This window comes from Nycticebus coucang, chromosome X (genome assembly GCF_027406575.1).
Source record: "Nycticebus coucang isolate mNycCou1 chromosome X, mNycCou1.pri, whole genome shotgun sequence".
In the NCBI taxonomy this organism is placed as follows: Eukaryota; Metazoa; Chordata; class Mammalia; order Primates; family Lorisidae; genus Nycticebus; species Nycticebus coucang.
Window position 1 is genome coordinate 65,932,283 of NC_069804.1, and position 27,877 is coordinate 65,960,159.

At 39.6% G+C, this 27,877-nt stretch overlaps 2 pseudogenes; both read left to right on the top strand.

The window, feature by feature from the left end:
* The first annotated feature begins 8,715 nt into the window (after positions 1-8,715).
* Positions 8,716-9,604, top strand: LOC128578092 (40S ribosomal protein SA-like; annotated as a pseudogene).
* A 775-nt stretch (positions 9,605-10,379) lies between these two features.
* On the top strand, positions 10,380-10,495 carry LOC128578597 (uncharacterized; annotated as a pseudogene).
* Positions 10,496-27,877: the final 17,382 nt, after the last annotated feature.

The following is a 27,877-nucleotide window of genomic DNA, read 5'->3' on the forward strand; positions in this document are numbered from 1 at the left end:
CTAAACTCTTAAATTGATTTCTGACATCTCAGCCCTTTTTTGTGAATAGGATCTTTTGCTGTGTCTGCTTTACAAAGAAAACCTGAGCAGACCTGAAAAAATTGATATCTTCTTGCAATATAAGTTGGAAATTTGAGCACCCCTTTGGAAAGTTTGAATAGCTGCTCCAAGAAGAAAACTCAGAAATAAAAACAAAGCAGGAGGAATCATGCTACCAGACCTCAGACTATACTAGAAATTGATAGAGATCAAAACAGTATGGTACTGGCACAAAAACAGAAAAGTAGATGTCTGGAACAGAATAGAGAATCAAGAGATGAATCCAGCTACTTACCATTATCTGATCTTTGACAAGTCAATTAAAAACATTCAGTGAGGAAAAGATTCCCTATTTAACAAGTGGTGCTGTGTGAACTGGCTGGTAACCTGTAGAAGACTGAAACTGGACCCAGACATTTCAACATTAACTAAGATAGACTCTCACTGGATTAAAGATTTAAACTTAAGACATGAAACTATAAAATACTAGAAGAGAGCACAGGGAAAACTTGAATTAATCGGTCTTGGTGAGTATTTTATGAGGAGGACCCCTCGGGCAATTGAGGCAGCTTTAAAAATACACTACTGGGACCTGATCAAACTAAAAACTTTCTGCACAGTCAAGAACAGAGTAGAGGTAGGTCCAGTTTTTAGAGGGTTTCTCCCAAGGAATGTAGTTACAGGACCTTTGAACTCTGCTCGTTTGTTTGTGGGGCACTCCAAGCCGTTCTCATGGGGGAGGGGACTCCTGTTTGCTTGGTGATGGATTTTGTACCTTTTGTTTTTATCCTTGGGGTCACAGATTGCCTCAGCATGGTTGATGTGCGGTCTTCAACCTTCTCTTTTGGTGCAGCTCTAATCCACCAGGTTGCTTGCTAATTTCTGTCCTTTTACTCTCCTTCTGGATGGGAGCCTCTGTGGAAAGCTGGCTTCAGTCAGCCATCTTGTCTCCACCCCCCCAAGAATTTAATTTCATCTCACGGATTTCTATGCAGTTCCAAAAGTCTATGCCCCTATTTTTGTTACAGTACCATGCTGTTTTGATTGATTTGACCTTGTAGTATAGCCTAAAGTCTCCTAGGCTCATGCCCCCAGCTTTGTTTTTATTACTAAGAATGCCTTGGTTATCCTTTTTTTTTTCCACTTCAATACAAAATGAATATTTTTTTCCAAACCTTGAAAGTATGACGTTGGTATTTTAATGGGGATTGCAAGGATTCTGTAGAAAGCTTTGAGAGTTATAGGAATTTTGACAATGTTGATTCTTCCCAGCCACGAGCATGGTGTTATTCATTGGTTAATGTCATCTTCTACTTCTTTTATCAAGGTTTCATAATTTTCTTTACAGAGGTCTTTCACCTCTTTCATTAGGTATATTCGTGGTAATTTTTTTTGAAGGTACTGTGAAGGGAATTTTTTCTCTGATTAGATTCTCAACTTTACTGTTATTGGTATATAAAGGCTACTTAATTGTGAATATTGATTTTATATCTCGAGACATTATGGTATACTTTATCACTTGTAGGAGTCATGTGGCTGAGTCTTTGTTTATCTCTAAGATTATATCATTGGCAAACAGCGAAAGTTTGACCTCCTCAGACTCTACACTGTTTCCCCAAAAGTAAGACAGTGTCTTATTTTAAGGTGTACTCCCAAAGATGGGCTAGGTCTTATTTTCAGGGGCATCTTATATTTCCTGTAATTAGGTCTTATTTTCAAAGGATGTCTTATTTTAGGGGAAACAGGGTATTTGGATCCTCTTCATTTTCTTCTTTTACCTTATTTTATTGGCTAGAAATTCCCGCACTGTTTTGAACAGTAGTGCAGATAGTGGACATTCTTCTCTTGTTCCAGTTCTAAAGTGAAAAAGTTTCAGTTTTACTGCTTCTGTATAACATTAGCTGTGGTTTTTTTGTAGATGGCTTGGTAAAATTAAGAAATGTGCCACCGGAGGTGGAGCAAGATGGCAGCCGAGTAACAGCTTCCTTGCATCTGGGCACCGTGAGTCTGGGGAGATAGGACTCCAGGCATCTCTGGCTGGTGGGATCTGCCTATCATCACTCCTGTGAGGATACAGGGAGTCAGTGAGAGACTTCTAGAGCCCAAGAGGAGATCTAAAACAGTGGAAAAATGGCAAGTGGTCGTGTGTGTTCAATCCGTCTAAACCCACCCGCAACTGTAAGTTCAGTAGCAGTGAGACTGCAAATCAGAAAGGCCTTACCTGTGAACTGTTTTGGTGTCTTTGGACTTGGCACTCAGTTGAACTGCCTTGGGGAGAGCCTGAGTGGGAGTGCGGAGAACTTTGGCCTTTGCCTAGGGCCGCAGTCTGAGACTCTGAGCCAGACGGAGCTAACAGTGTTTGGCTGTGGGTCACAGGGAGCCATTGTGAGCGATCTGCCCTGGGAAGCTCTGCCCTCAGGGTCGCAGAGCTAGAATCGGGTGGGAGCTGGTAACCCAGCGACTGAGTAGCCTAAGGATGGGGTCTGAGCCAGCTTGCAACCCTAACCCTCAGGGTCAAAGAGAGATCGGTTTTGGCACACTGGGTAAGTGGATAGCCACTTCAGCAGTGATTCCAGCGACAAGCACTTTCCTGGGAAAGCTTCTGCTCAGCAAGTTTACAAGTTAAAAGTGCCTTTTAAGTGGGCTGAAGAGAGATTTAGGGTGTCTACCTGCTGGGGTTTGAGAAATCAGCAGCCTCCAGTCGTATCAGAACTGTGATTAAAATCTCATACCCCAGAAGACCACGTGTTTCCAGACAATATTCAATAACATATACATACTGCTTTGTTTTTGGTTGTGTTTTTTTTGTTTTTTTGGTTTCGTTGTTTTTTTTTTGTTATTTTTATGTTGCTGATGTTTTTTTGTTTTTAATTTCAAAATTTTCCACACAGATCCTTTTTCTTTCTCAATTTTTCTAGTTTAATTATAATTTCCCATTGCTGCCTTTTGCCTTTTTCAATAACTAGAACTTCATTTTTGCTAGTGTTTCTACTGCTATTATTTGGTTTTTCTCCCAATTTTATCCCGTAAATTTTCTGTTTGCTTGTTTTGGTTTGATTTATAGCATTTTTGTCTTTCCTCTCTACTTGGTGGAAGTGGGGTACTGTGTCTGATCAGGTTAGCAAAGAGCTGCTGACCTCAAGGGAACCACCCAACTGGGCACCCTAGAAGGTGGGGTTTTTTAAGGTTGTTTCAAGGTACCCTACTGTACACCTATATTGCTCTGTCTCCCTCTTTCTGTGCCTCTCTTCTTTTTTTCAGTATCCTTTTACCCACCCTCTCTCCTTTCTCTATTTTTCTTTTTTTTTCTTATCACTCAGTCCTCCTTTCTTTCATCCCTTTTTTGCTCTTCAACCTTCTCACCCTTCTGGTCCTGTAACCCTTAGTCCACAGGCACGAGAACGTAAAGAGCCAGAGGAAGTGAAAGGAAAATTAGCGCAAGGAAACAAATAAATGAAATCACTCATGAAGAAGAATCAGCAGAAAACTAAAGGCAACATGAAGAACCAGTCAAGAACAACCCCGCCAAGGGACCATGAGGTAGCTTCTGCAGAGGATTCCATCTATAAAGAAATGTTAGGCATGACAGAAAGGGAATTTAGAATACACATGTTGAAAACAATGAAAGAAATGATGGAAACAATGAAGGAAACTGCTAATAAAGTGGAAAATAACCAAAAGGAAATCCAAAAACAGAATCAAATAAGAGATGAACGATATGAAGAATATAAAAAGGATATAGCAGAGCTGAAAGAACTGAAACAGTCAATTAGGGAACTTAAAGATGCAATGGGAAGTATCAGCAACAGGTTAGACCATGCAGAAGAAAGAATTTCAGAGGTAGAAGACAACGTTCTTGAGATAACTCAGATAGTAAAAGAGGCAGAAAAGAATAGAGAGAAAGCAGAACGTTGACTGTCAGAAGTATGGGACTTTATGAAGCGTTCCAACATACGAGTTATAGGAATTCCTGGTTTAACATATGTAAGGCCATAAACGTTATCCAACATTTTAACAGAAGCAGAAACTCAGACCATATGATCCTCTCAATAGATGCAGAAAAAGTATTCAATTCAGCATCCTTTTCTAATTAAAACACTGAAGAGTATAGGCATACGTGGCACATTTCTTAAACTGATCGAAGCTATCTATGACAAACACACAGCTAATATTTTACTGAATGGAGTAAAACTGAAAGCTTTTCCTCTTAGAACTGGATCCAGACAAGGTTGTGCTCTCTCACCATTACTATTCCACATCGTGCTGTAAGTTCTAGACCATACAATTTGGCAAGACATTGAAATAAAGGGAATCCAATCGGGAGCAGAGTAGTTCAATCTCTCCCTCTTTGCTGATGATGTGATCTCATACTTAGAGAACCTCTAAGACTCAACTACAAGACTACTGGAATTCATCAAAAAGTACAGTAATGTCTCCGGATATAAATCAATGTCCACAAGTCAGTAGCCTTTGTATACACCAATAACAGTCAAGATGAGAAGATAATTAAGGACACAACTCCCTTCATCATAGTTTCAAATAAAATGAAATACCTAGGAATATACCTGACAAAGGAGGTGAAGGACCTCATTAAAGAAAATTGTGAAATCCTCAGAAAGGAAATACCAGAGCATATTAACAAATGGTAGAACATACCATGTTCATGGCTGAAAAAAAACAACATTGTTAAAATGTCCATACTTCCCAAAGCAATCTTCCTTTTCAATGCCATTCCATTTAAAATACCAAAATTGTACTTTCAAGATTTGGAAAAAATGATTCTACATTTTGTATGGTACCAGAAAAAAACCCGTATGGCTAAGGCAGCTCTTGATAATAAAAATAAAGCATAGGGCATCACCATACCAGATTTTAGGCTGTATTACAAAGCCATAGTGATCAAGGCAGCATGATACCGGCAATAAAATCGAAAAATAGACACTTAGAATCGAAAAGAAAACCAGGAAATGAACTAACATCTTACAACCACCTAATCTTTGATAAACCAAACAAGAACATATCTTTGGGGAAATATTTTCTATCCAATAAATGGTGATGGGAGAACTGGATATCCACGTGTAAAAGACTGAAACTGGACCCACACCTTTCTCCACTCACAAAAATTGATTCAAGATGGATAAAGAACTTAAATTTAAGGTATGAAACAATAAAAGTCCTCAAAGAAAGCATGGGAAAAACACTGGAAGATATTGGCCTAGGGAAAGACTTCATGAGGAAGACTGCTGTGGCAATCGAAAAACAACAAAAATAAACAAATGGGATTTAGTTCAACTGAAAAGCTTCTGTAAAGCTAAAGAAACAACCTAAACAATGGGAAATGATAATTTCATATTTTGATTCAGACAAAAGCTTGATGAGTAGGACCTATAGAGAACTCAAATTAATCCACGTAAAAAGCCAACAATTCCATATATCTATGGGCAAGAGACATGAATAGAAACTTGTCTAAAGAAGACAGATGAATGGCTAACAAACGTATAAAAAATTGTTCATCATCCCTAATTATTAGATAAATGCAAATCAAAACCAGCCTGGGATACCATCTAACTTCAGCGAGAATGGCTCACATTTCGAAATCTCAAAACTGCAGATGCTGGTATGGATGTGGAGAGAAGGGAACACTTTTACACTGCTGATGGGACTGCAAACTGGTACAAATTTTTTGGAAGGAAGTATGGAGTACCCTCGAAGAACTCAAGCTAGTCTTCCCATTTTATCCTGCAATCTCATTACTAGGCATCTACCCAGGAGGATAAAAATCCTTTTATGATAAGTACACTTGCACTAGACAGTTTATTACAGCTCAATTTACAATCGCCAAAATGTGGAAATTCCCTAAGTGCCCACCAAACTAAGAATGGATTAACAAGCCGTGGTATATGTATACCATGGAATACTATTCAGTCATTTAAAAAGTGGAAACTTTACATCCTTTGTATTAACCTGGTTCGAAGTGGAACACATTATTTTTAGTAAAGCATCACAAGAGTGGAGAAGCATGAATCCTATGTACTCAATTTTGATATGAAGACAATTAATGGCCCTTACATGGTGGGGCTGGGAGAAGGGGAAAGCAGAGAGAAAAAGACAGAGGGAGTGCTTGGGAAAGGAAGAGCAGAGACAGGGAAGGACGGAGGTGGGTGGGGTCTTAATGTGTGCCACACATTTTGGGGGCAAGATACGACTGTAAGAGGGACTTTACCTACCAAATGCAATCAGTGTAAACTTTTTTCTTGTACCCTCAATGAATCCCCAAGAATAAGAAACAAACAGAAAGATACAAAATACCATAAAAAAAAGGCCAGTGGACTTTTGAAAACCTTGACACCCAAAATACTATCAGGCTTATCAATACTCTCAATTAATATGAATGTGTTAAATTGTCCTCTAAAGACACATTGGCTGATTGGATACAAAAACTCAGGCCAGATGTCTGCTGCATATAAGAATCTCATCTTTCTTTAAAGGATAAATATTAACTCAGGGTGAAGGGATGCACATCTTCAATACAGACATACAGAAATCAGAAAAAAATAGGGGTTACAATTGTATTCCAGATACAATAGGCTTTAAACCAAAAAATGTAAGGAAAGATAAGAATGGTCACTTCATATTTGTTAAGGGAAACACTGAACATGGCAAGATTTCAATTATTAACATTTATGCACCCAACCAGAATGCTCCTCAAATTATAACAGGACCCTAGAGACATGAACAATTTGCTATCTTCTAGCACCAAAATGGTTGAAGATTTTATCACTCCTTTGGCAGTGTTGGATAGATCCTCCAGTAAGAAATTAAGTAGAGAAATTTTGGACTTAAACTTGACCATAAAACAGTTGCATTTAACAGAAATCTAGAGAACATTTCATCCTAACAAAACTGAATACACATTCTTCTCATCAGCCCATGGAACATCCTCCAAAAATTGATCACATCTTAGGTCACAAGTCTAACCTCAGAAAATTTAAAAGAATAGACATAATTCCTTGTACTTTCTCAGACAATAATGGAATAAAAATTGAACTTAGTAAAAAGAATTATCTGCATACTCATACAAAAACATGGAAGCTAAATAATCTTATTCTGAATGATAGCTGGGTCACAGATGAGATTAAGAAGGAAATTGCCAAATTTTGGAACAATATGGTAATGAAGACACAAATTACCAGAACCTGTGGAATACTGCAAAGGCAGTCCTAAGAGGAAAATTTATAGTGTGGCAAGCCTTCCTCAAGACAGCAGAAAGAGAGGAAGGCAACAACTTAATGGGACATCTCAAGTAATTGGAAATGGAAGAGCATTCCTACCCCAAACCCAGCAGAAGAAAATAAATAACCAAAATTAGATCAGAATTAAATTAAATTGAAAACAAAAGAATTATACAACAGATAAATGAATCAAAAAGCTGGTTTATTGAAAAGTTTAATAAAATTGATAAATATTTGGCTAACCTAACCAGAAAGAGTAAAGTAAAATCTCTAATATCATCAGTCAGAAATGAGAAATGGTAAATAACAACAGACACCATAGAAATCCAAAAAAACTTTAATGAATACTATAAAAATCTCTATTCTTAAAAATATGAAAATCTGAAAGAAATACACAAATACTTGGAAGCACGTCATCTTCCTAGACTTATCCAGAAAAAATTGAAAATGTTGAACAGACCTATATCAAGTACTGAAATGGCATCAACCATATGAAATCTTCCAAAAAAGCAAAGTCCAGTAACAGATGGATTCACAACAGAATTCTACCAAAGCTTAAAAGAGGACCTAGTACCTATATTACTTAACCTTTTCCAAAACATACATAAAGAAGGAATACTTCCCAACACATTGTATAAAGCAAATATCACCCTTTTCCCCAAACCAGGAAATGACCCAACAAGAAAAGAAAATTATAGACCAATATCTTTAATGCATATAGGTGCACAAATAGTCAATAAGACCCTAGAAAACAGAATCCAGCAACACATCAAACAAATTATACACCATGACCAAGTGGGTTGTATCCCAGGGTCTCAAGGGTGGTTCAATATACATAAGCCTATAAATTTACTACAACACAAAACAAAATAAAAAACAAAGACCATATGGTTTTCTCAATTGATGCAGAAAAAGCTTTTGATAATATCCAGCATCCTTTCATGATCAGAACATTTAAGAAAATAGGTATGGAAGGGATATTTCTTACACTGATAGAGGCCATCTGCAGCAAATCCCCAGCCAATATTGGATTGAATAGAGTAAAATTGAAAAAAAATTCACTCAGATTAGGAGCCAGGCGACATTGCCCATTGCCTCCAGTGCTTTTTAATATTGTAATGGAAGGCTTAGCCATCACAATGAGGCAAGAAAAGGCGATCAATATATCCAAATAAGGTCAGAGGTTATCAAACTTTCACTCTTCACAGATGATATTATCATATACCTGGAAAACCCTAGGGACTCAACGACAAAACTCTTAGAAGTTATCAAGGAATATAGTTGTGTCTCAGGATACAAAATCAATACTCACAAATCAGTAGCTTTTATATATGTCAACAGTATTCAAGCTAAAAAACAGTCAAGGAGTTTTCCGCGCCACTCAGGGAGGGCCCATACGGCATTGTTCTGGATTCTCACCATAACTTAAAGGGAAATTTTCACAATGTCCGGAGCCCTTGATGTCCTGCAAATGAAGGAGAATGTCCTCAAATTCCTTGCAGCAGAAACCCACTTAGGTAGCACCAATCTTGACTTCCAAATGGAACTGTAGATCTATCTACAAAAGGAAAAGTGATGGTATTTACATCATAAATCTGAAAAGGACCTGGGAAAAACTTCTGTTGGCAGCTAGGGCCATTGTTGCCATTGAATACCCTGCTGATGTCAGTGACATATCCTCCAGGAATACTGGCCAACAAGCTGTGCAGAAGTTTGCTGCTGCCACTGGAGCCACTCCTATTGCTGGCTGCTTCACTCCCAGAACCTTTGCTAATCAGATTCAGGCAGCTTTCCGGGAGCCTCATCTTGCAGTGGTTACTGATCCCAGGGCTGATCACCAACCTCTGATAGAGGCATCTTATGTTAACCTGCCTACCATTGCTCTGTGTAACATAGATTCTCCTCTGCGTTATGTGGACATCATCATCCAATGCAACAACAAGGGAGCTCACTTAGTAGGTTTGATGTGGTGGATGCTGGCCTGGGAAGTTCTCCGCATGCGTGGCAACATCTCTCGTGAACATCCGTGGGAGGTCATGCCAGATCTCTATTTCTACAAAGATCCTGAAGAGATTGAAAAGGAAGTGCAGGCTGCTGCTGAGAAAGCTGTGACAAAGGAGGAATTTCAGGGTGAATGGACTGCTCCAGCTCCTGAGTTTATTGCTAGGCAACCAGAGGTTTCAGACTGGTTAGAAGGTGTGAAAGTGCCCTCTGTGCCTATTCAGCAGTTCCCCATTGAATATTGGAGTGCCCAGCCTGCCATTGAAGACTAGCCTACAGCTGCCACTGCTCAGGCCACTGAATGGGTAGGAACAACTACTGAGTGGTCTTAAGCTGTTCTTTCACAAGCTCTTTTTTTTCTTCTTCTTTTTTTATTTTTATTAAATCATAGCTGTGTACATTAATATGATCATGGGCCACCATACACTTGGTTCATAGATCGTTGCACACATTTTCATCACACTAGTTAGCATAGCTTTCATAGCATTTTCTTAGTTATTTAGCTAAGACCTTTACATTCCACATTTACTAGGATTCACCTATACCATTGTAAGATGCACTGCAGGTGTAATCCCATTAATCACCCTCCCTCCACCTACCTCCCCCCTCCTTCCCCTCCCTTTCCCCTTCTCCTTATTCTTAGGTTGTAACTGGGTAATAGCTTTCATGTGAAGGTCCTGCATTAGTTTCATAATAAGGGTGAGTACATTGGGTACTTTTTCTTCCATTTTTGAGACACTTTACTAAGAAGAATATGCTCCAGCTCCATCCATGTAAACATGAAAGAGGTAAAGTCTCCATCTTTTTTTAAGGCTGCATAATATTCCATGGTGTACATATACTACAATTTATTAATCCATTCGTGGATCGATGGGCACTTGGGCTTTTTCCATGACTAGCAATTATGAATTGGGCTGCAATAAACATTCTGGTACAAATATCTTTGTTATGGTGTGATTTTTGGTCTTCTGGGTATATGCCCAGTAGAGGGATTACAGGATTGAATGGCATATCTATTTTTAGATCTCTAAGTGTTCTCCATATCTCTTTCCAAAAGAAATGTATTAATTTGCATTCCCACCAGCAGTGCAAAAGTGTTCCCTTTTCTCCTTTGCGCAGTGGCAGTATCGTAGCCAATGAGGTTTATCCAAGGCGCGATTATTGCTAATTGAAAACTTTTCCACAAGCTCTTAAATAAGGTGGAAATAAAGAAGGAAAATAAACATCAGTTAAAAAAAAAAAAACAATCAAGGACTCTATTTCTTTTACAGTGGTACCAAAGAAGATGAAATTGGTGTGTCCAGATCTCGAAATCCCCCACAAAGACCACCAGGGACCGAGTCCAATGAAAAGCAAAAGGGCCTTTTATTGCAAGTTCAAACTTGGGTTCCCGGAGACTCCGCTGCAATCGGTCCAAGCCAGGAGCCTCAAGCTCCAGAGTAGGGGGTTCTTATGGTCCCATGCAGTGGGTGGGTGTGCACAGCTTGAAAAAAAGGGGGCGCTTCTGCATTGGGTAGGTGGAGGGTCCCTGATTGGTGGGCAGTGGTCTCATGATTTCGGGGAGTTGCCTGGGCTTGTCTGGAAAGTAAAATTTACTGAGTGAAATTTCAGGGAAAGCGAAACTTAACTCTTAAGATGGGGCTGGTCTGGTTCTTTCATTCCCCCCTCTACTTGTAAATTCAAGGGCCCAATCATGGGTCTGGTACTATGTGTGTCATCTCTAGCTTTCTGTCTGAAAGGGGCTGATACTTGCCTCTTAAGATCAGCAGTTGTACGGCTCTTACACGGTCCTATACAAAAGTGATGAGCTTATTGATAATGCAAGGGCCGACAGTCAGGGGTAGGAGTAATAAAACTAGGGGACCAGCCAGGGCTGATATAAGAGTTGTTAGCCGAGGCGGAGCAAGATGGCGGCCGAGTAACAGCTTCCTTGCATTTGGGCACCGTGAGTCTGGGGAGATAGGAATCCAGGCATCTCTGGCTGGTGGGATCTACCTATCATCACCCCTGAGAGGATACAGGGAGTCAGTGAGAGACTTATGGACCCCAAGAGGAGAACTAAAATAGTGGAAAACCGGCAAGTAATCACGTGTGTTCAATCCGTCTAAACCCACCCACAACTGTAAGTTCAGTAGCAGCGAGACTGCAAACCAGAAAGGCCTTACCTGTGAACTGTTTTGGTGTCTTTGGACTTGGCACTCAGTTAAACTGCCTGGGGAGAGCCTGAGAAGGAGTGCGGAGAACTTTGGCCGTTGTCTAGGGCCCCAGTCTGAGCCGCTGAGCCAGACAGAGCTAATAGTGTTTAGCTGTGGGTCACAGGGAGACATTGTGAGCGATCTGCCCCGGCAAGCTCTGCCCTCAGGGTCGCAGAGCTGGAATTGGATGGGAGCTGGTAACCCAGCTACCAAGTAGCCTAAGGGCAGGGTCTGAGCCACCTTGCAGCCCTAACCCTCAGGGGCAGAGTGAGACTGGTTTTGGCACACAGGGTAAGTGGACAGCCACTTCAGCAGTGATTCCAGCGACAAGCACTTTCCTGGGAAAGCTTCTGCTCAGCAAGTGAACAAGTTCAAAGTGCCTTTTAAGTGGGCTGAAGAGAGATGTAAGGTGTCTACCTGCTGGGGTTTGAGAAATCAGCAGCCTCCAGTCGTATCAGAACTGTGATTAACATCTCATACCCCAGAAGACCACTTGTTGCCCAGACAATACTCAACAATATATACATATTGCTTTGTTTTGGTTGTGTTTTTTTTCTGGTTTGTTTTCTTTTTAGTTTATTTTGATGTTGTTGATGTTGTTTTCATTTTTAAGTTCAACCTTTTCCATACAGATCCTTTTTCTTTCTCAATTTTTCTAGTTTAATAGTATTTTCCCATTGCTGCCTTTTTCAATAACTAGAACTTCATTTTTGCTAGAGTTTCTACCACTATTATTTGGTTTTCCACCCAATTTTATTCTGTTAAGTTTTCTGTTTGCTTGTTTTGGTTTGATTTATAGCATTTTTGTCTTTCCTCTCTACTTGGTGGAGGTGGGGTACTGTATCCGATCAGGTTAGGAAAGAGCTGCTGACCTCAAGGGAACGACCCAACTGGGCACCACCAGAAGGTGGGTTTTTCTTAAGGTTGTGTCAAAGTACCCTACTGTACACCTATATTGCTCTGTCACCCTCTTTCTGTGCATCTCAAATTTTTGTCAATATTCCTTTTACCCACCCCATCTCCTTTCTCTTTTTTTCTTTGTTTTTCTTAACACTTGGTCCTCCTTTCTTTTATCCCTTTTTTGCTCTTCAACCTTCTCACCCATCTGGACCTGTAACCCTTAGTCCACAGGCACGAGAACTTAAAGAGCCAGAAGAAGTGAAAGGAAAATTAGGGCAAGGGAACAGATAAAAGAAACCACTCATGAGGAAGAATCAGCAGAAAACTCCAGGCAACAAAAAGAAGCAGTCCAGAACAACCCCGCCAAGAGACCATGAGGTAGCTACTGCAGAGGATTCCACCTATAAAGAAATGCTAGGAATGACCGAAAGGGAATTTAGAATACACATGTTGAAAACAATAAAAGAAATGATGGAAACAATGAAGGAAACTGCTAATAAAGTGGAAAATAACCAAAAGGAAATCCAAAAACAGAATCAAATAAGAGATGAACAATATGAAGAATATAAAAAGGATATAGCAGAGCTGAAGGAACTGAAACAGTCAATTAGGGAACTTAAAGATGCAATGGAAAGTATCAGCAACAGGTTAGACCATGCAGAAGAAAGAATTTCAGAGGTAGAAGACAAAGTTCTTGAGATAACTTAGATAGTAAAAGAGGCAGAAAAGAAGAGAGGGAAAGCAGAACATTCACTGTCAGAATTATGGGACTTTATGAAGCGTTCCAACATATGAGATATAGGATTTCCAGAGGGGGAAGAGGAATGCCCCAGAGGAATGGAAGCCATACTAGAGAATATTATAAAAGAAAATTTCCCAAATATCACAAAAGATTCTGACACAGTGCTTTCAGAGGGATATCGGACCACAGGTCGCCTCAACTCTAACCGAGCTTCACCAAGACACATTGTGATGAACCTGTCAAAGTCAAGACAAAAGAAAAGATTCTGCAAGCTGCCAGGAGTAAGCGCCAGTTGATCTACAGGGGCAAATCCATCAGAGTGACCACAGACTTCTCTAATGATAACTTCCAAGTAAGAAGACAATTGTCATCTACCTTTAATGTACCTAAACAGAACAATTTCCAGCCCAGAATTCTGTACCCTGCTAAGCTAAGCTTCAAAATGGACGGAGAAATCAAATGATTTATGGATATACAAACATTGAGGAAATTCGCCACAACAAGACCAGCTCTATAGGAAATACTTCAACCTGTTCTGCACACTGACCACCACAATGGATCAGCACCAAAGTAAGAACTCAGAAATTAAAGGACAGAACCTAACCTCCACACTGATGCAAAAGATAAAACAAAGCAACGGACTCTCACAAAATGAAACGAATAGAATACTACCACACTTATCACTTATCTCAATAAATGTTAATGGCTTGAATTCCCCACTGAAAGACATAGATTGGCTGACTGGATTAAGAAATACAAGCCATCCATTTGCTGTCTGCAAGAAACACACCTGGCTTAAAAGACAAATTAAAGCTCTGCGTCAAGGGTTGGAAGACAATTTTTTAGGCAAATGGAATTCAGAAGAAAAGAGTAGTTGCAATCTTATTTTCAGATACATGTGGATTTAAAGCAACTAAAGTCAATAAAGACAAAGATGGTCAATTGATACTGGTCAAAGGGAAAAATACAACAAGAAGACGTTTCACTTCTAAATATTTATGCACGCAATTTAAATACTCCCAGATTCTTGAAACAGACTTTACTCAGTCTGAGCAATATGATATCTCATAATACCATCATAACAGGGGACTTCAACACTCCTCTTACATAGTTGGACAGATCCTCTGAACAGAAATTAAACAAAGATATAAGAGATTTAAATGAGACCATAGAACAACTGCGCTTGATAGACGCATATAGAACACCCCACCCCAAAGATAAAAATATACATTCTTCTCATCACCCCATGGAACAGTCTCCAAAATTGATCATCTCCTGGGACACAAAACAAATATCAACAGAATCAAAAGAATTGAAATTTTACCTTGTATCTTCCCAGACCATAAGGCACTAAAGGTGGAACTCAACTCTAACAAAAATGCTCGACCCCACCCTAAGGTATGGAAATTAAACAATCTTCCGTTGAATAACAGATGGGTGCAGGAAGAAATAAAACAGGAAATCATTAACTTCCTTGAGAATAACAACAATAAAGACAGAAGCTACTAAAACCTGTGGGATACTGCAAAAGCACTTTTGAGAGGAAAATTCATCGCTTTAGATGCCTACATTTGAAAAACAGAAAGAGAGCGCAACAACAATCTCACAAGTGATCTTATGGAATTGGAAAAAGAACAATCTAAGCCTAAACTCAGTAGAAGAAAAAAATATCCAAAATCAAATCAAAGATCAATGAAATTGAAAACAAAAGAATCATTCAGAAAATTTATAGAACAAGGAGTTGGTTTTTTGAAAAAAAATAAAGAAAATAGATTAAGCATTGGCCAGACTAACGAGGACTAGAAAAGTAAAATCTCTAGTAACCTCAATGAGAAATGATAAAGGGGAAATAACAACTGATCCCACAGAGATACAAGAGATCATCTCTGAATACTACCTGAAACTCTTTGCCCATAAATTTGACAATGTGAAGAAAATGGATAAATATTTGGAATCACACCCTCTCCCTAGACTCAGCCAGGAAGAAATAGAGCTCCTGAACAGACAAATTTCAAGCACTGAGATCAAAGAAACAATAAAAAATCTTCCAACCGAAAAATGCCATGGTCCAGATTTCTTCACTCCAGAGTTCTATCAAACCTCCAAGGAAGAGCTTATTCCTGTACTGCAGAAATTATTCCAAAAAATTGAGGAAGAAGGAGTCTTCTCCAACACATTCTATGAAGCAAACATCACCCTGATACCAAAACCAGGAAAAGACCCAAACAAAAAGGAGAATTTCAGACCAATCTCACTCATGAATATAGATGCAAAAATTCTCAACAAAATCCTAGCCAATAGATTACAGCTTATCATCAAAAAAGTCATTCATCATGATCAAGTAGGCTTCATCCCAGGGATGAAAGGCTGGTTTAACATACGCAAGTTCATAAACGTTATCCACCATATTAACAGAGGCCAAAATAAAGATCACATGATCCTCTCAATAGATGCAGAAAAAGCATTTGATAAAATCCAGCATCCTTTTCTAATTAGAACACTGAAGAGTATAGTCATAGGTGGCACATTTCTAAAACAGATTGAAGGTATCTATGACAAACCCACAGCCAATATTTTACTGAATGGAGTAAAACTGAAAGCATTTCCTCTTAGAACTAGAACCAGACAAGGTTATCCTCTGTCACCTTTACTATTGAACGTAGTGCTGGGAGTTCTAGCCAATACAATTAGGCAAGTCAAGGAAATAAAGGGAATCCAAATGGGAGCAGAGGAGGTCAAACTCTCCCTCTTTGCTGACGACATGATCTTATACTTAGAGAACCCCCACGCCTCAACCACAAGACACCTAGAAGTCATCAAAAAAATATAGTAATATTTCAGGATATAAAATCAATGTCCACAAGTCAGTAGCCTTTGTATACACCAATAACAGTCAAGATGAGAAGCTAATTAAGGACACAACTCCCTTCACCATAGTCTCAAAGAAAATGAAATACCTAGGAATATACCTAACGAAGGAGGTGAAGGACCTCTATGAAGAATACTATGAAATCCTCAGAAAGGAAATAGCAGAAGATATTAACAAATGGATTAACATACCATGCTCATGGATGGGAAGAATCAACATTGTTAAAATGTCTACACTTCCCAAAGCAATCTACATATTCAATGCCATTCCTATCAAAATACCAACATCGTACTTTCAGGATTTGGAAAAAATGATTCTGCATTTTGTATGGAACCGGAAAAAACCCTGTATAGCTAAGGCAGTTCTTTTTTTTCGTTTGTTTTGTTTTTTTTTTTTACTTTTCTTTTCTTTCTTTCTTTTTTTTTTATTAAATCATAACTGTATACATTGATATGATCATGGGGCATCATACACTTGCTTCATAAACCATTTAACACATTTTTATCACAGTGGTTAAAATAGCCTTTCCGGTGTTATCTCAGTTACTGTGCCAAAACATTTACATTCTACATTTACCAAGTTTCGCAAATACCCCTATAATATGCACCACAGGAGCTGGGGGCATCAGGGTACCAGATTTTAGTCTGTACTCCGAAACCATAGTGGTCAAGATGGCATAGTACTGGCACAAAAACAGAGACATAGACACTTGGAATCGATTTGAAAACCACGAAATGAAACTAACATCTTACAACCACCTAATCTTCGATAAACCAAACAAGAACATACTTTGGGGGAAAGACTCCCCATTCAATAAATGGTGTTGGGAGAACTGGATGTCTACATGTAAAAGACTGAAACTGGACCCACACCTTTCCCCACTCACAAAAATTGATTCAAGATGTATAAAGTACTTAAATTTAAGGCATGAAACAATAAAAATCCTCCAAGAAAGAATAGGAGAAACACTGGAAGATATTGGCCTGGGGAAAGACTTCATGAAGAAGATTGCCATGGCAATTGCAACAACAACAAAAATAAACAGATGGGACTTCATTAAACTGAAAAGCTTCTCTACAGCTAAGGAGACAACAACCAAAGCAAAGAGACAACCTACACAATGGGAAAGGATATTTGCATATTTTCAATCAGACAAAAGCTTGATAACTAGGATCTATAGAGATCTCAAATTAATCCACATGAAAAAATCCAACAATCCCATATATCAATGGGCAAGAGACATGAATAGAACTTTCTCTAAAGATGACAGATGAATGGCTAACAAACATATGAAAACATGTTCCTCATCTCTATATATTAGAGATATGCAAATCAAAACAACCCTGAGATATCATCTAACCCCAGTGAGAATGGCCCACATCACAAAATCTCAAAACTGCAGATGCTGGCGTGGATGTGGAGAGAAGGGAGCACTTTTACACTGCGTGTGGGACTGCAAGCTAGTACAACCTTTCTGGAAGGAAGTATGGAGAAACCTCAAAGCACTCAAGCTAGACCTCCCATTTGATCCTGCAATCCCATTACCGGGCATTTACCCAGAAGGAAAAATATCCTTTTATCATAAGGACACTTGTACTAGATCGTTTATTGAAGCTCAATTTACAATCGCCAAAATGTGGAAACAGCCTAAATGCCCACCAACCCAGGAATGGATTAACAAGCTGTGGTATATGTATACCATGGAATACTATTCAGCCATTAAAAAAAATGGAGACTTTACTTCCTTCATATTTACCTGGATGGAAGTGGAGTACATTATTCTTAGTAATGCATCACAAGAATGGAGAGGGATGAATCGTATGTACTCAATTTTGATACGAGGACAATTATTGACAATTAAGGTTATGGGGGGGAAGCAGATAGATCGACGGAGGGAGGGTGTTGGGGCCTTGGTGTGTGTTACAATTTATGGGGGCAAGACATGATTGCAAGAGGGACTTTACCTAACAATTGCAATCAGTGTAACCTGGCTTATTGTACCCTCATTGAATCCCCAACAATAATTAAAAAAAAAGAGTTGTTAGCCAAGAGAGACTTATACCAGCCTTGGTTATTTTTTCTTCCTTATTTATGCTTGCACAAGCTCTCCTGCACAAGGGCCATTGATTCTTTCATTATTCCTGAGTGATACTTAGAGCAGGCACAACTTTTTTTTTCTTTTACCCAAAGTCTGAAGTTTAATTAAGGAAGTTCCTCGAGGAGTTTTCTCAGGCTTCAGCTGTGAGTTGACCAGCCAGTTCCCAGTATGTGGCTGGAGCAGGGCATGTTGGATGTCTTAAAAGTTACCTTTACTTCTCAAGGGGCAGTGAAGCTTTATTCAGCTAGCTGTGATGACTGCAGGTGAGAATTTTTTTTTTAATTCACTGCCGTGCGTGTGGTCAGGATGATAGTGTAAAGTCCTTTCTACTTTGGTTTGAGGGGGACCAGGTTCTGATTCCAGACCTAAACTTGGTCCCTTGATCTGGAAGTTCTCAAAGGGTGTTTCTGTATATGACTGGATTCCTTGGGGTACCACTGGTCCTTGGTACATGTTGAACTGGCTGCAGGTGACACACTGTAGACTGACAGTTTTGGCCAGTGCTGCCAGGTGGGAGATGTAGAAGTACTTTCCCAGCAACTTCATAAAATACTCCTGTCACCACAGTGGCTCTTAGAATCTGGGCACTGCTATTCGTTCATCTAGCATCTTTATTCATCCTCCCTCTGCTTCCTGGTTCCCCTCCACTGCTAACCATTTCTTCTCCTTCCGGGAGTAGATAAGGGTGAGCTCCGGAACACATGGGGTGAGGGGAGCCACCTGCAACACCTGGTATGGTTGGGATGCAGCTCTTTCTGCCTCAGTACCAAGCCTAGTGTTCCCTTTAGTGATGGTGGAAGCATTTTCTTGATGTCCACAACAGTGCATCGCTGCTATCTCCCAGAGTTTCCATACTGCCTCCAATAACTGAATTATCGCCTGCTGATACTTAATGCTTTTTTTTCCCAGAATTTAATTGTCCCTTCTCCTTGTACAATGTCCTGTGTACTTGGAGAGTCAGAAAAGCATTCAAATTTTTCCGTTGACTTAGTTAAAAGGCTCCAGTCAAGGCAATTAACTCAGCCTTCTGAGACAATGTTCCTTGGGGTGGGGGGCTTAGCCTCTAAAGTCTCTGTTAACGTAACCACTGAATACCCAGCCTGCTGCTCACCTTGTGCCATTATGTAACTGCTTTCATCTACATACAAGTTCCATTCTGCATATGTCCAGTGCTGATCACACAAGTCAGGTCTGCTAGGCTACACATTATTTATAACTTCCATACAGTCATGCTCAGTCTCTCTTCAGTTCAGAGTGTTGCATTAGAGAGCTAAAAATGTCTCTTAGTGTCCATTAAATTGACCGCAGAGTATGGTACTTCCACTCTGAGATCCTGCCCAGAGCCAGCTGATCACCTTTTTGCACAAAGAGAGCAGTAGCAGCTAGAGCCCATAAGCAGGGTGGCTATCTTTTTACCACTCCATTCAACTGCTTAGAGAGGTAAGTTACAGGCCTTGACCAGGACTCAACCAGCTGGTTTAACACACTCACAGCCATTTTATCTCTCTCTCTCTGAGACATACAGAGTAAAGGGCTTGGCTAAGTCTGGCAGTCTAAATGCAGGTGCAGCCATCAGCCTCATCTTTAGCTGGGAGAAGGCAGGTTCCTGTTCTCTTTCCCACTCCAAGGGTTCTCCCTCCTCTCTTTTAGTTGTCTCATACAAGGGCTTAGCTAAGATGGCAAAGTTGGGGACCTAAGGATGACAGAAGTCGACCAAGTCTAAGAATTCCCGAACCTGCTTTCAGCTCTTTGAGGTGTGGAGGCGATTAATGACCTGCCTCTGTTCCATGCCTAGATTCTTTTCCCCTTCCTGAATAGTAAACCCTAGATAACATACTTGCTGCTGGCAGACCTAGGCCTTCTGCTTAGATACTTTATAGCCACATACCTCTAGATGTTATAAAAGACAGTCCATGGCTCGGGCACATCCCTCCTTGGTAGGGTATCCTGAAAGGAAGCTATCAACATATTGGAAGATCACATATTTTAATTCTTCAGCCAGGAATTTCTGGAGGTCACAAGCCAGTGCTTCTTCACAAATCATGGGTGTTTTTAACCTCTGTGGCAACCTGGTCTATATGTACTGTTTCCATGACTGGTCTCTCCCACTGGAAAGCAAACAGCTTCTGGCTTCCCAGAGCCAGCCTTACACTGAAAAAGGCCTCTTTTATGTTCAGACAAGTGGGCCACTTGGCTTCTGCTGGCAGCAGATTCAGCAGAGTAGAATGCAGTGTTTACAGTTATACCATTTACTGGGAAATTTTAGATAACATTTAATACTGCACAAGTTTTCCAGTGTAGCCAATAGGTGACCTTTGTTGAGTCTTAAGGCTTCAGAGTAAATATAACTACTATATATAATTCTATAATCTTTGGCCAGTCTCTTAGTCCCATTCAATAGATTAATTTTGTAAAACAGTTTCATCTCATTATATGAGTACAGACAAGGCTGGGATCTAAATACAGGTGGACAACAGCCTCTTTTTCCTCCTTTTAAACTATTTTTCTCTCCCCAATTTCTCTGTTTATTAAAGGCAAATTATAGTAGAACTAATTTATTTGCTAAAATAAACTGTACCATCAGTATACGGGGTCTGATTATTTGCATAAAGGGTAGTAAGATTAATTAATTATTAGCCATCTAGGCTCTTCTTTCCTTTAAAATTGGCTTTGCTGGAATCTTTTATAAGGAATCTCAGGATGGACTTTTTGAAAGCCTTTCAGAGCCCAGGTTTCATCTGTGCCATTAGATACCTGTATGCATTGGGTAAATCCCTCTTCTCTTGAGCTCCCCAAGCACATTTCAATTCCCAGACCCGTCAGCAAGTGACCTTCGTTACTTACCACAGATAAGGAAATGTTACTGATGGGTATCTGGCCAGTTTTCAAAAGGGCTTTTTTTTTATTGGCCTTATAAAGTCAACCTTAATTCTTTAATGAAGTCTGGACACCTCTGGAAATGCTGTTCCAGCCAAATCCTTGGTAAAATAACCAGTGCCATTATCATGTCCTATTCTAGGGCGGCGCCTGTGGCTCAGCGAGTAGGGCGCCGGCCCCACATGCCGAGGGTGGCGGGTTCAGACCCAGCCCCGGTCAAACTGCAACAACAACAACAAAAAAAATAGCCGGGCGTTGTGGCGGGCGCCTGTGGTCCCAGCTGCTGGGGAGGCTGAGGCAAGAGAATCGCGGAAGCCCAGGAGTTAGAGGTTGCTGTGAGCCGTGTGACGCCACGGCGCTCTACCCGAGGGCGGCACAGTGAGACTCTGTCTCTACAAAAAAAAAAAAAAAAAAAAAACAGATTCTTATTGAACTTATGCAAATGACTGTATTGTCAGAAATTAAGAATACTTACAAATGGCTTTCACATTCCAGAGAAATCAAGGAGAGAGATAAAAAATACATGTTTCAAATTCTGCTCATAAGTACACACATTGCTTGAAAAGCTACAAATAGCTCAAAAGACAGAAAATTATTTCTTGACTTCTGGTAAACAAAAAACAGAAAGAATAAACAATATTTCGAACAAAAAGCCATTATAAAGTAGCCCAGTTCCACGCAACTGATTTCTGTTCTTTTTGAAGTTAAATTAGCAATACTCATAGATAAGTTATCTTTCCAATGAAAGTTCCAAAAATCTGCTTTTAAATCAAAACTACTTTGAGATATCATCTAACTCCAGTGAGACTAGCCTATATCACAAAATCTCAAGACCAGAGATGTTGGTGTGGATGTGGAGAAAAGGGAACACTTCTGCACTGCTGGTGGGAATGCAAATTAATACATTCCTTTTGGAAAGAGATATGGAGAACACTTAGAGATCTAAAAATAGATCTGCCATTCAATCCTGTAATTCCTCTGCTGGGCATATACTCAGAACACCAAAAATCACAATATAACAAAGTTATTTGTACCAGAATGTTTATTGCAGCCCAATTCATAATTGCTAAGTCATGGAAAAAGCCCAAGTGCCCATCGATCCATGAATGGATTAATATATTGTAGTATATGTACACCATGGAATATTATGCAGCCTTAAAGAAAGATGGAGACTTTACCTCTTTCATGTTTACATGGATGGAGCTGGAACATATTCTTCTTAGTAAAGTATCTCAAGAATGGAAAAAAAAGTACCCAATGTACTCAGCCCTACTATGAAACTAATTTGGGGCTCTCACATGAAAGCTGTAACCCAGTTACAACCTAACAATAGGGGGAAGTGGGAAAGGGAGGGGAGGGAGGGGGGTAGTGGGTAAAGGGAGGGGGATTGGTGGTATTATACCTGTGGTGCATCTTACAGGTGTATTGGAGAAACTTGGTAAATGTAGAATGTAAATGTTTTGGCACAGTAACTGAGATAATGCCAGGAAGGCTATGTTAACCATTGTGATGAAAATGTGTCAAATGGTCTATGAAGCGAGTGTGTGATGCCCCATGATCATATCAATGTATACAGTTATGATTTAATAAAAAAATAAAATAAAAAGTAAAAAAAAAATGTTCATAGCATAAAAAAATAAATCAATACAAAATAAAAATCTGCTTTTAGTCCGAAGGTTTTCACTTTCCAAAGACATCAGTAATTTTAATTAGAGAGAATTTGTCAGCCTCTCTTAATATTTCTTTTTAGGATAAACTTTGGACTCATCCAAAGTTTATACTTTTTTTTTTTGATGAAAAATACTTTTTCTTTGATGAATTAAAATTATTACCGACAATATATTTTAGGACAGACTAATGTCTTATACATTAGGACAGACCAATGCTGTATATTATTGGAACATATGTAACTATAACCCACATAAAATTAAGCACCATTTCATATTTGACAATGTTTCTTATATATTTTTAATAAATCAAATAAGTTTAATTTGTTTTCCCATAACTTTCAGTTGTCTTAATATTTCAAGAAGACCAAATTTAAAGTTGTGTTTTTTTTGTCGTTGGCCTGGGCCAAGTTTGAACCCGCCAGTCTCAGTGCATGTAGCCAGCGTTGCAACCACTGCCCTTTAGGCGCCAAGTCCCAGATTTATTTTGGAAGGTTTGTCAAATATCAAAGGCCTAAAATATTTGTTTAAACAAAATTACAATCCAAAAGGTTTTAAAGAAATACATAGTTAACTGGATTACATGTAAATTCCTTCACAAATTCTCTTTTATGAGTTTCATTTAACCTGCACAGACCATCTACAAACATTCTAAACTTTCTTTAACTTTTGCCCTGCCTTTCACTTTCTTACACAACCATTCTGTTTCAGGATAAAATTTATCACACAAGATTATTTCTTTGCACAATGCCATTCTCCTTTCTGTCTAATTTCTCTTACTCTCATAAACTCACTTTCTACAAAACAGGATCCCAGTTTACTATGAAGTCACCCATTCACTCAGCCAAACTGATAATTAGAAGGTTTAAAAGGCAAGAATCTTATCCTTTGACAAAGATTCAGTTTCCCCAACAATTTAAACAACCAAATTATTACATTTTACAAATGAGAGACATTTATGAGATGTAACACTGATACAGGATTTTCCCACTCAGGGCTCGACAGGGAACCTGAGCTTAGACATCAGACTCCCATCTCTAGGCACAAACACACTTTCTGAGGAATAAAGCAGTTCTAAATTTTTTTGGATAACTTCAACTTGAGTAGGGAGCAGACCCCCTAATTTTCTCCCAGGTCAAAGCTGCAAAGACTTAATAACTTTGTCTAAGGTGCAGGGCTGCCTTCATTCATGTGCTAGAATATTTATTCAGTTTGTAAAAATATTTTTCTATTTATATAAATCACTAGTGGGAAAGGGAAAATAATAAAGGTTCTGAGCCTCACCCGGGCCCCGGGATTAGGTGCGCACTGCTTCTGGGGAGCTGTAACACTCGGGAGGCGGGCCTGCCCCATGAAGGGCCGGGGTCCCCGAGCCACTTTCCCTGCTGGGCCTTCTCAGCCATCCTGGGAATAGAATTGCAATGCCTGCTTTTTTCTGCTTTCCATTTGCCTGGAGTATAGATGACCATCCCTTCACCTTGAGTCTATATTTGTCTTTTAATGTAAGATGAAATTCTTGTATGCAGCAGATATCTGGCTTGAGTTTTTGTATCCAGTCAGCCAACCTGTGCCTCTTTAGAGGACCATTTAAACCATTCACATTAATTGAGAATATTTATGAGCCTTTTGAGAGTCCACTGGACATTTTTGATCCTTTGCAACTGTGGAAGTTGGAATTTGATCAAAATTTTCTGGGTGGGTTTACTTTTGTGGTGGAGGATTACGCTGGTCTTTATGGAGGATAAGTCTGAGAATATCCTGGAGAGCTGGTTTAGTTATGGCAAATTTCTTCAACATGTGAATATCATTGAAGTATTTAATTTGTCTGTCATAAATGAAACTCAGTTTAGCTGGGTACAGGATCCTTGGTTGAAAGTTATTTTGGTTAAGGAGATTAAAATTCAATGACCATCCTCTTCTAGCTTGAAAGGTTTCAGCAGAGACATCTGAAGTTATTCTAATATTCTTCCCCTTGTAGGTGATGATTTTCTTTCATCTGGCTGCTTTCAGAATTTTCTCCTTCGTATTAACTTTAGTGAAATTGATTATGAAGTTTCTGGGAGATGTCTTATCTGTTTTGAGTCGTGCTGGAGTTCTGAAACTGTCTGCTATCTGAATTTCAGAATCTCTTGGCATGTCTGGAAAGTCTCCTTCATAATCTCATGGAGAAGAGACTCTGTGCCTTGTGAAGCCACTTCATCACTTTCCGGGATCCCTATAAGACAAATATTAGTTTTCTTTGAATTATCCCAGAGCTCTCTGAGAGAGTGATCTCTTTTTGCCCTCCATTTTCTTGCTCTTTGAGAGTTTGGGAGCATTCAAAAGCTTTGTCTTCAGTGTCAGAAATCCTTTTATCTGCTTGCTCCATTCTGTAACTGAGGGATTGTACTGTGTTTCTCAGATCTTTGAGGGCTGCAAATTCCTGTCTCAATGTGTCAAAAATCTTTGTTCATTTGGTCTTTGAATTTGTTGAATTCTTTAGATATCTTTTGGGTTACTGCTTGGAATTCTGATTTGATCTTATTTGCTATCCAGTTTCTGAATTCAATTTCTGACATTTCAGCTTTTTGATTGTGCATGGGATTTTGTGCTGTGTCTGCCCCATTAATCCTTGGGGGAGTTGATCTACTCTGATTATTCATTTTGCCAAAGTTTTTCTGTTGATTTCACCTCATGATTGTTTTTCACTGTTGCCTCTGACCATCCTCAGATTTGGGGAGGTGTCTCTCCAAGATTAGACCCTGCGGGATCCCTCTATTGTTGCTGGATCTTTGTAGGGAGTGACCCTGTGTCGTTTCTCTAGGGCTGCCCCAGCCAGGGAGTTCTGGTTGTTGAAGCAGCTCCTCAGTGTGACACGCCTGTAATCAGAAACAGAGCAGGAGGTTGTGGTCACAGCTCCGGGAGGACCTGGTGCCCAGTGACTTTGGCACAGAGAGCCCAAGGCTCCAGCAGTCTCTGGCCCGGAGAAGGTTCTTCACAGAGGCAGGGAGGGCTCCAGAGGGCACATGTTTACCAGAGACCCTGGCCAGATGAGCGGGCCAGTGTGGAGGCAGGGACGATTCAGGAGGGAGGATGCATGGTTTCTTGGCTCCCACAGTTCCTGTTCAGGGCATGCAGAAGCCCACTGGGCATGGTTTGCAGGGCTGGGGTCACAGCACAGCTCTAATGGAGGTCCAGGCAGCATCAAGCCCAGGAGTTTGAGGTTGCTATGAGGTGTGATGTGATGGCACTCTACCAAGGGCAACAGCCCAAGGTTCCAGTGTGCCAAAACCGGTCTCACTCTGCCCCTTAGTGTTAAGGCTGTAAGGCAGCTCAGTCTCCGCCTTAAGGCTTTTCAGTCACTGGGTTACTAACTCCCACCCGATCCTTGCTCTGCGACCTTGAGGGTGGAGCTTGTCGGGGCAGTTCTCTCACAATGGCTCCCTGCAGCCCACAACCAAACACTTTTAGTTCCGTCTGGCTCAGTGGCTCAGTCTGGGGCCCTAGACAATGCCCAAAGTTCTCCGCACTCCTGCTCAAGCTCTCCCCAAGGCAGTTCAACTGAGTGCCAAGTCCAAAAACACTGAAACAGTTCACAGGTAAGGCCTTTCTTGTTTGCTGTCTCACTGCTGCTTGTACTTATGGCTGCTGGAGGTATTAGGTCAATAGAACACACCTGATCACTTGCCAGTTTTTCACTGTTTTTGTTCTACTCTTGGGGTCCAGAAGTCCCTTGCTAACTCCCTGTTTCCTCAAAGGGATGATTATAGGCAGATCCCACAAGCCAGAGATGCCTAGAGTCTTATCTACCCATACTCACCTTGCTTAGTTGCAGGGAAGCTGTTACTCGCCCGCCATCCTGCTCCACCCGCTCTTTACCAATTCTCTTAAGCTTTCTGATCATGAAGTGATGCTGGATATTATCAAAAGCTTTTTCTGCACCAATTGAGAGAATGATATAGTCTTTGCTTTTTAATTTGTTTATGTGCTGAATTATATTTATAGATTTATGTATACTGAACTAGCCTTGAGACCCTGGGATAAAACCCACTTGGTCATGGTGTATAATTTGTTTGATGTGTAGCTAGATTTCTTTTGTAGGATCTTGTTGAATATTCTTGTATCAATATTCATTAGTGATAGTGGTCTTTAATTTTCTTTTCTTTTTGGGTCTTTTCCTGGTTTTGGGATCAAGGTGATGTTTGCTTCATAGAATGTGTTGGGTAGTATTCCTTCTTTTTCTATATTTTCGAAATGGTTGAGTAATATATGTACTAGTTCCTCATGAAAGGTTTGTAGAATTTTGTTGTGAAGCCATCTGGTAGTGGGCTGTTCTTTTTCTTGAGATTTTGTATAGTTGATGCTGTTTCAGAACTTGATATAGGCCTGTTCAACATTTCCTCCTGATTCTGGTTAAGTCTTGGAAGGTGGCGTGCTTCCAAGTTTTGGTCAATTTCCTTCGGATTTTCCTATTTCTGAAAATAAAGTTTCTTGAAATATTCATTAAGGATTTTTTGAATTTCTGGCGAGTCTGTTTTATTTTGTATTTATGAGTTCTGATTAATAAAATTAGAGATTTTACTTTTTTCCCCCTGGTTAGGTTAGCCAAAGGTTTATCTGTTTTATTGACCTTTTCAAAAAACCAACTTTTTGATTATTGATCTGTTGTATAATTCTTTTGTTTTGATTTTTATTTAATTGTGCTCTAATTTTGGTTATGTCTTTTCTTCTGCTGTCTTTGTGATTGGAACGTTCTTCCTTTTCCAGTTGCTTGAGATATGTCATTAAGTTGTTAACTTCCTCTTTTACTATTCTCTTGAGGAAGGCTTGTAGTGCTATAAATTTCCCTTTTAGGACTTCCTTTGCAGTATACCAGAGGTTCTGATAATTCGTGTCTTCATTATATTTTTTTTCCAAAAATTTGGTAATTTCCTTCTTAATCTCGTCTATGACCCAGCTGTAATTTAGCATAAGTTATTTAGCTTCCATGTTTTTGTATGAGCATGCAGATTACTGTTGTTACTGAGTTCCACCTTTATTCCATGATGGTCCAGGAAGATGCAAGGAATGATTTCTATTCTTCTAAATTTGTTGAGGTTAGATTTGTGCCCTAAGATGTGATCAGTTTTGGAGTATGTTCCATGGGCTGATGAGAAGAATGTGTATTCAGTTTTGTTAGAATAAAATGTTCTATAGATGTCTGTTAAATCTAAATTGTGAATGGTTAATTTTAAATCTAAAATTTCTATGCTTAACTTCTTATTGGAGCATCTATCCA